The sequence below is a fragment of the Mus musculus genome, chromosome 12 (assembly GCF_000001635.26).
Source record: "Mus musculus strain C57BL/6J chromosome 12, GRCm38.p6 C57BL/6J".
Classification (NCBI taxonomy): domain Eukaryota; kingdom Metazoa; phylum Chordata; class Mammalia; order Rodentia; family Muridae; genus Mus; species Mus musculus.
In genome coordinates, this window is record NC_000078.6 from 73,090,451 (window position 1) to 73,098,275 (window position 7,825).

Below are 7,825 nucleotides of genomic sequence, written 5' to 3' on the forward strand. Positions count from 1 at the left end.
AACCCAGGTCCTCTGCAAGGACAGCAAATGTCTTTTAACTGTCACACTATCTCTCCAGCTGTGAGTTGTATTTTCTAAAAAGGTTACAATAGTACATTTTATGTTGTATTTATTTTACCACAATTGAAAACAAAGAAGACCGGATGGCCTTCCTCCTCACATATATGTAATTACATATATACACATAAAATAATCTCTTTACTTCTTTTATGTCTGTATGTGTGTGGGTGTGTGTGTGGGGGGGGGGGGTGCCACAGTATGAAAGTGGAGCATCTCTCCACCCTGTGGGCTCTGAGGATTGAACTCAAATCGCCAAGCTTGGTGGCAAGTGCTTTAATCTGCTGAGCCATTTTTCCAGCCCCAGCTTTCTATAATTGCACAACCTAACTTTTATACTGTGACAGTAGCTGGCTTGTTGCACTTAGGAACGTGTAACAAGTCTACTCCACTGTGGCTTGGGGCCTAGTCTCACGCCTTCTCAGAAAGTAATGAATTAAATCGTAAGAAAGGAGGGCACATTATCTAATCTTCCTTTTCTTCAAAGCTTGAATTGTGATTATCAAGGTGTCTAGTGGTATATACAAAATGTGACTAAGGTACACAGTGGAATTAGCTAACCAAACAACAAAAGGCAAACCCAGGCAGCACTCGTCACCCATCAGGCTAGGCCAAAGCAAACAGAGGTATTTTGCACTGTGAGTTAAAGGTTAATAAGCAGACTTTGCCAGCTCAAGAGTGGCAGAGAAACGTGGAAACAATCCATCTCAAAGTCAAGCCACCAGCTAGGCCTCGGATAAGATCAGTAAGTCTATGCCTGCAAGGAGACTGGACAAAACCAGCTAGCTGGCTCTGGGTGTTAGAAAACAGTATTTTATTATCAGGTCAGTTTGGGGTAAACAAGCTCGATTCCAGGATCTAATCAGCAGGTAACTATGAGTGTTTTTGCTGGGTAACTAGATGGTCTGTGGGGATGTAATCTGGGCTACCATTCGGGGACAGAAGGAAAGACAAGGTGCTGGGTTTTTCACTTCATAATACCTCCACCATCATCACAGTTAAAATTAAAATGCTTTCACTGGAAACTCTGGTTCTCTGTGTGTGTGTGTGTGTGTGTGTGTGTGTGTGTGTGTGTGTGTGTGTTGCTGTTCTGTATACTGTATGTACACCTGTGTGCACAGGCATTTGCCAGAGAAGAACTTTGGTTGTCACTTTGGTTGTCACTCTCCTCCTTACTTCCTTGAGACAGGGTCTCACTGAACCCGGAGCTTGTTGGCATAAGTCATCCCCCTTCCCAGCACTAGACTTACAGGCACTCAGGGTGTGACCACACTTGACTTTTTTTTTTTTAATTCTTATTATAAACTGGTCGAAGTGGCACATACCTTTAGTCCTAGCACTCAGGAGGCAGAGGCAGGCAGATCTCTGTGAGTTTAAAGCCAGCCTGGTCTACAGAGAGAGTTCCAGGACAGCCAGGGCTACACAGAGAAACCCTGTCTCGAAAAAAAAAAAACAAATTTTATGTGTTTTTGTAATTTATCTATTTATGTGTTTGTACCTAAGAAGCTCAAATAGGTATCAGATGTTCTGGAGTTGGAGATACAGGTAGCTGTGGCCTGTCTGATGTGGACGCTAGGACTTAAATTCAGGTTCTGTCTCTAAGAACAATTTAAACTCTTAACTACTGAGCCATCTCTCCACATGCAACTCAGTAGATGGGCTCTCATGCTTGGTCAGCAAGTACTCTTACCCGTCGAGCTACTTGCTAGCCTAGCATTTACTATTTGATGGGTAAGCAGCCATCTCCTAGGTACCTTCCACTCTCATGCCTCTGCCCAACCTGTCCACTGGGTGCTGCCATCTTCTCTTAAAAAGCTGCATCCTGTTCCATGACTTTGTCCAACTTGGCCAATCACATTATCCCTAACTTGTGCACCATGACTGGGTCTTGACTGGAGTGTGATCTCAAATGGACCTATGAGAATGCATAAAACTTAGAAAGGACCCGAGTGATGTGCCCAGCACCACAGGAAATGAATGAACGAATGAATGCACAGGTAAAATGGGCCAATGAAAACATTTCTCTGAGGTTGTTACAGTGAACACTCCCAGCCTGTTTAGACAATGGGGAAACTTCTCTTTCTTTTCTTTCATTGGGTAATGTGTTACTTTTGATTATTCAGTTTAAGGCTTCCTATACACAAGTATTCTACCACCTCTACAGCTGCAATCCAATTCCTCCTTTGTCTATGTAAAACTAGAATATGTGACCCTTGCAGCTGCTGGGAACAGGGACATCGGGCTTATGGAGAAAACATAATTGTCTCTCACAGCTGACACTAACTCCAACTCAGGGAGGGGCAGAAGGAAGGAGCTGGTTCTGGGCAGTTCTAGCACCTGGCCTATGATTGTCTACATCCATCTTCTTCTTATTATTATTATTTTAAAGGACCTGAAGATGTAAAATGCTCATATTGAAATCCCGAAGCCCTGGGCTCTGTCCCTATCACGTAATAAAACCGGCTGTTGTAGTGTGTACACACTCCTAGAAGATCACTCAGAAGAGGGAGGCATCCTCAGCCAGCCTGGGCTATATATCACCCAGTCTCAAAAGTAACTTTAAAATCTGGAGGGCTGGGGAGATGGTTCAGTAGGTAAGGCCCTTGGCATACCAAAGTGAGAACCAGAGTTCAGATACCCCAGTACTCACCGTGGCCCACTGGAATCCCAGCTAACCAAAGGCAGAGACAGGAGATTCCCAGGGCAAGCTGGTAGCAAGAATAGCTGGGTCTGTGCTCTCTGGCTAGTTAATCTCTAATCAAATGATAGGCCCAGCCTCAATATATAAGACGAGGACTGACGAAGAAAGGTACTCAACACCAACTTCTAGCCTCCACATCCATATGCACACATGTATACATGAGAGCATGCATACACACACACATACAACATATAGACATACATATTCAGAAACTTTTTTTTTTTTAATTTGGCTGAGCATGCTATCCATGCCTGTGATCCCATTGCTTGGGAGGAAGAGGCAGGAGGCGTGAATTAGAAGTTAGCCTAGGCTATTATACTGAGGCCCAGTCACAGAAAGTAGAAGGAAGGCTGGGGCTGTAACTCAGTGCCAGAGAGCTTCTATAAATAGGTCCTGGTCTTGATCCTTAGCAATGAAAGACAGACAGACAGACAGAGAATAAAGCCAGGAATGTTTGTGATATTATTTTTAAAAATAGTCAGATGTGGTGGTATGTGAATATTTTTCATCCCAGTTCTCAGAAGGCAGAGGCTGGACTGGCCTACATAGAGAACTGGAGGCCAGCTAGGGCCACATAGTGAAACCCTGTCAAAAAATTCTTCTTCTTCTTCTTCTTTATTCTCCAACTTTTTTTAGAAAAACTTTTATTATATGTGTGTGTTGGCCCAAAATATTCTCTAATTTTCAACCAAAATACCTTTTTTTTTTAAAAAAGTAATATTGGGAACTGAATTTAATTAAGCCTTCATACAGGCTAGTAAGTATGTTGTTGAGACCCAGCAAGATGGCTCTGCTGGTAAAGATACTTGCCATGCTGGCCTGATGACTTGAGATCGAGTTCCTGAACACAGGGTGGTAGGAGAGGAGGGACTCCTGCAAGTTGCATACACCACACACACACACACACACACACACACACACACACCCTGTATGTGAGCCTGTAACAGATAAAATATAAAAATGTTTTTAAACTCTATTTTTGTAACTATGTAACTTAGATTCCCTGTCCCCACCCTTGGCGCTGGGGACTGATTCTAGGACTTCATGCATGGTGGCAAACATGTTACACGTCCTGGAACTCTGTGGGTTCAGAAAGAGAAGAGCAGGTGAGTCAATAGCTCTGAGTAAAGGCTCTTGCCATGCTAACCTGAACACCACAGTGAAAGAAGTAACCTCTGAAGGTTGTCCTCTGACCTCTGTACATACAGACCTACACTCAAACACACACACACACACACACACACACACACACACACACACACACCACTCAACTATTTTGAGAGAGGGGGAGGGAGCAGGAGGAAGGAATCAAAGAACCCTTGTTTCCCCTACAGCTAGTTTTATGCTTTAATTATTGTTAGTGATTTATCTTTTCAACACAGGAATCTTCAGGGACTTTGCTAGGCTCTGGTGTGGGAGAAACTCCGTTGTTGTTTTCTGAGGATCCACAAGGTTAGATTCTGCTGCTTGGCCCTTGATCCCTGGTAGGAGGTGGGGCACAGAGAAAAAGGAAGAACACAAAGGGTGACATTCTCTGTGCTCCCCCACTTACCCATCCTCTTATTCCCACCCTGAGTCTACTGCAGTACTGACAAAGGGGAGTTAATAATTCACCATTGATCATAGTGCAGAGCCCCTGAGATGGAGTGCTGACTCATCATACCTTAAACTGCTGAGTGCCAACACCAGGGGGTCACTTATCCGGGCAGCAGTGTAGTGACCAAGGGAAGAAACCCCCACCCCCACCCCCAAATAGGGGCAAGGTAGATAAGAGGGAAGGAGGAAGATGAGTTAAAAACCAGACCTGCGCAGTGGTGGCACACACCTTTAATCCCAGCACTTGAGAGGAAGAGGCAGGCAGAATTCTGAGTTCGAGGCCAGCCTGGTCTACAGATCACTTCACTGTTCCAGGAAGGCAAGGGCTACACAGAGAAACCCTGACTCAAAAAACCAAAATAACAACAACAGAAACAAACCAGACCTGCTTTATCTGTCATACTTTGGATCCCTCATCCCAAGGAGTCAAGGGTTGTGGACCTCATAGCAATTATTTAATCTAATTTTTTTTAAATATTTTTTTTTTTGTATGTGTCTCTGTGTATTCTTGAGTGCACATATGTGTGCCACGTATATGCAGGAGTCCATGGAGGTCAGAAGAGAACATCAAGTCCTCTGGAACTAAACTGCCACATGGGCGCTGAGAACTGAAGCCAGGTCCTCTGGAAGAACAGCCAATATCTCTCTGGTCCCCAGTTGTTTTATTTCAGATTTGTTGTCCTTGGTCATTGTACACTTTCATCTTAGAATTGGTTTGACTGTTTTTTGTTTGTTTGTTTGTTTTGTTTTGTTTTGTTTTGTTTTTGTTTTTCGAGACAGGGTTTCTCTGTGTAGCCCTGACTGTCCTGGAACTCACTCTGTAGACCAGGCTGGCCTCGAACTTAGAAATCCACCAGCCTCTGCCTCCCAAGTTCTGGGATTAAAGGCATGTGCCACTACTGCCCGGACGGTTTCACTATCTTAATTCTGTGATGTGAGTTTCATTAAACCATTACATAATATGCTTTATATATCTATATCAGGTCTACATCTAATATAGATATCTGCAAACTGCATAGATCTCAAGCAATCTCAAAGTAGTGATCTCTACTTAGCACAGAACAACGGAGCTGAGGGGTGAATTAAATTGAGAAGTCTTAGGATAATTGTAACTCACAGTTCCTGACACATGCCTCCTCATTGCCTCCTCTGTCTCTCACCGATTCTGTAGATATTTGTTTAACTACAAGCAGTCTGGGTATATCCACAGAAAACCGTTTTGGAAACTGTACCTATACCTAAGTATAAACAGCTCTTCTGAGTATCAGGGCTGTTTTGAGAGGTTGTCCTAGGATGGCCCAGTGAGGTTGTTTGTTTGCTTATTTTGTTTTTGTTTTGTTTTTGTATTTTTGCTAATGCTGCTCTTGTTTGTCAAACTTGGAAGTAAGTGGGAAAAAAAACCCTCTGGATCATTAAGGAAAACAATTACCATAAAAACCATCCACTAATGCTGGAAGACTCCAAGAACCACTCCCAGACTCTCCCTAAATGTATCGATTAGATTTGGAGCTTTAAATGCTGGTAAGGGCTGGGGATGTGCCTCAGTGGTATTGGCACTTGCTTAGCATATGAAAAGTACAGTCCTGTGGGGCCGGGTGTGGTGGGCATGCCTTTAATCACAGCACTCAGGAGGCAGAGGCAGGCAGATTTCTGAGTTCGAGGCCAGCCTGGTCTACAAAGTGAGTTCCAGGACAGCCAGGCTATACAGAGAAACACTGTCTCGAAAAACCAAAAAAAAAAAAAAAAAAAAGTACAGTCCCCAGCACCGGAAAAAAATGGGCATAATATTTTAACTATGTGGTTCTCTAACCCATGGCAGTCAAACGCCTTTAAAGATGAGGGAAATACAGGCATAGCTTAGTCTTAGAATGTTTTCCTGGTATGTATCATGTATGAGGCCTTTGGATCAGTCTCCAAAAACAGAAAGGAAAGAAAAGAAAAGAAGAGCTGGGCGTGGTGGCGCACGCCTTTAATCCCAGCACTCGGGAGGCAGAGGCAGGCGGATTTCTGAGTTCGAGGCCAGCCTGGTCTACAAAGTGAGCTCCAGGACAGCCAGGGCTATACAGAGAAACCCTGTCTCGAAAAACCAAAAAAAAAAAAAAAAAGAAGAAAAGAAAAGAAAAGAAAAGAAAAGAAAAGAAAAGAAAAGATGACACAAGACTCTGTCCAATTTCAGAAAAGCCCGCTTTGTTATTCTTTGTAGAAGAGAGGGGTGAAGCAAGGCTTCTGGGGAGACGAGACAGCCAGCGGTTCTTGAGATGAATTGGATGTATAAAAAGATCTGGAATTTCCAGGAAACACTCACGTGGAACTGGGACGTTGTATGCTCAAGTGGGGATTTAAGGGTTTTTTGGAACCCTTAAGTTGTATTGGATGGTGTTTTGCTGGAGCAAAGATGTGTTTTCTTGAAGCAGACACAGGTGAAAGGTTAAGGCAGACTCGGAAGGAACTAAAGTAGACACAGGTGAAAGGATGTTTTGTTAAAGCAAGCACGAGAAAGGACATGTGATGAAGGAAGGACTTTTCGCTAACCACACACATATACTGGTCTGTCTCACACAGTGACTCCATAGAGAGAAATGCACCAAAAAACTCTTGGTGGTGTGTTAGTTTCTCGTCATTTTCGGCTGATTGACAGAGTGATGTCAGCTAAGACAGATGCCCGTGCTGAGGCGAGACATGTGCTAAGACACATCATGTGGTGAGACAAAGTCTGAATGTCCCATCTCCACGATGTTGTAAAAAATGGACCAAGTAAGGAGCAGATGCTGGGAGACCAGAGAGAATGGGCTGCAGTAATTCAGTAGGGAAAGGATAACTCTGAAAACAACTGGGGTGGAGGTAGCAAGGGAGAAGAAATTAACCCAAGCTGGCTGGAAAAAGGCAGACCTGGGGCCTGGGAGACCCAACAGAGCACTTGTCTAGTGTGTGCAGAAAGCTTGGGTCAGTCCCCAGCCCTGAAACATAACAAGGCTAAGGGAGTCGATGCTTTAATTTTCACAGGTAGAGTTAAGGAACGAGGACATTCTGGAGATGTTCAATTAGGAATCAGAATTCACCAGCCTGGATTTCAGGGAGCAGAGTGGCTTTGGCTTGCTGCAATGGAGTGCTTAGAGGACATGCTATTCTGGAGATCTTTGTGGGCAAATGGCCCTCCCCGCTGTTCCAGGGCTTCTGATCCCGATCTATTTTCTGTCTGACAACTCAGCACAACATGGCAATGTTGCCCAGCTCCTGTCTTCTTTAAATCCATTTTCTAGAGTAGCCACACTGATATTTATAAAGGGCAAATTATTCTATTTGCACTTTAAATTTGTATTTGCCTAAAAACCACCAAGGTCTTATCAGACTCAAATCCAAAGTACCTGGTACTGACCCTATAGCTCTACATTTGATGTTGCCCCTGCTTAACTCTTCATGAGGCCCCATCTATACCTGAAGTTAATCTTGAAATTGGGACCTGCTTCTCTC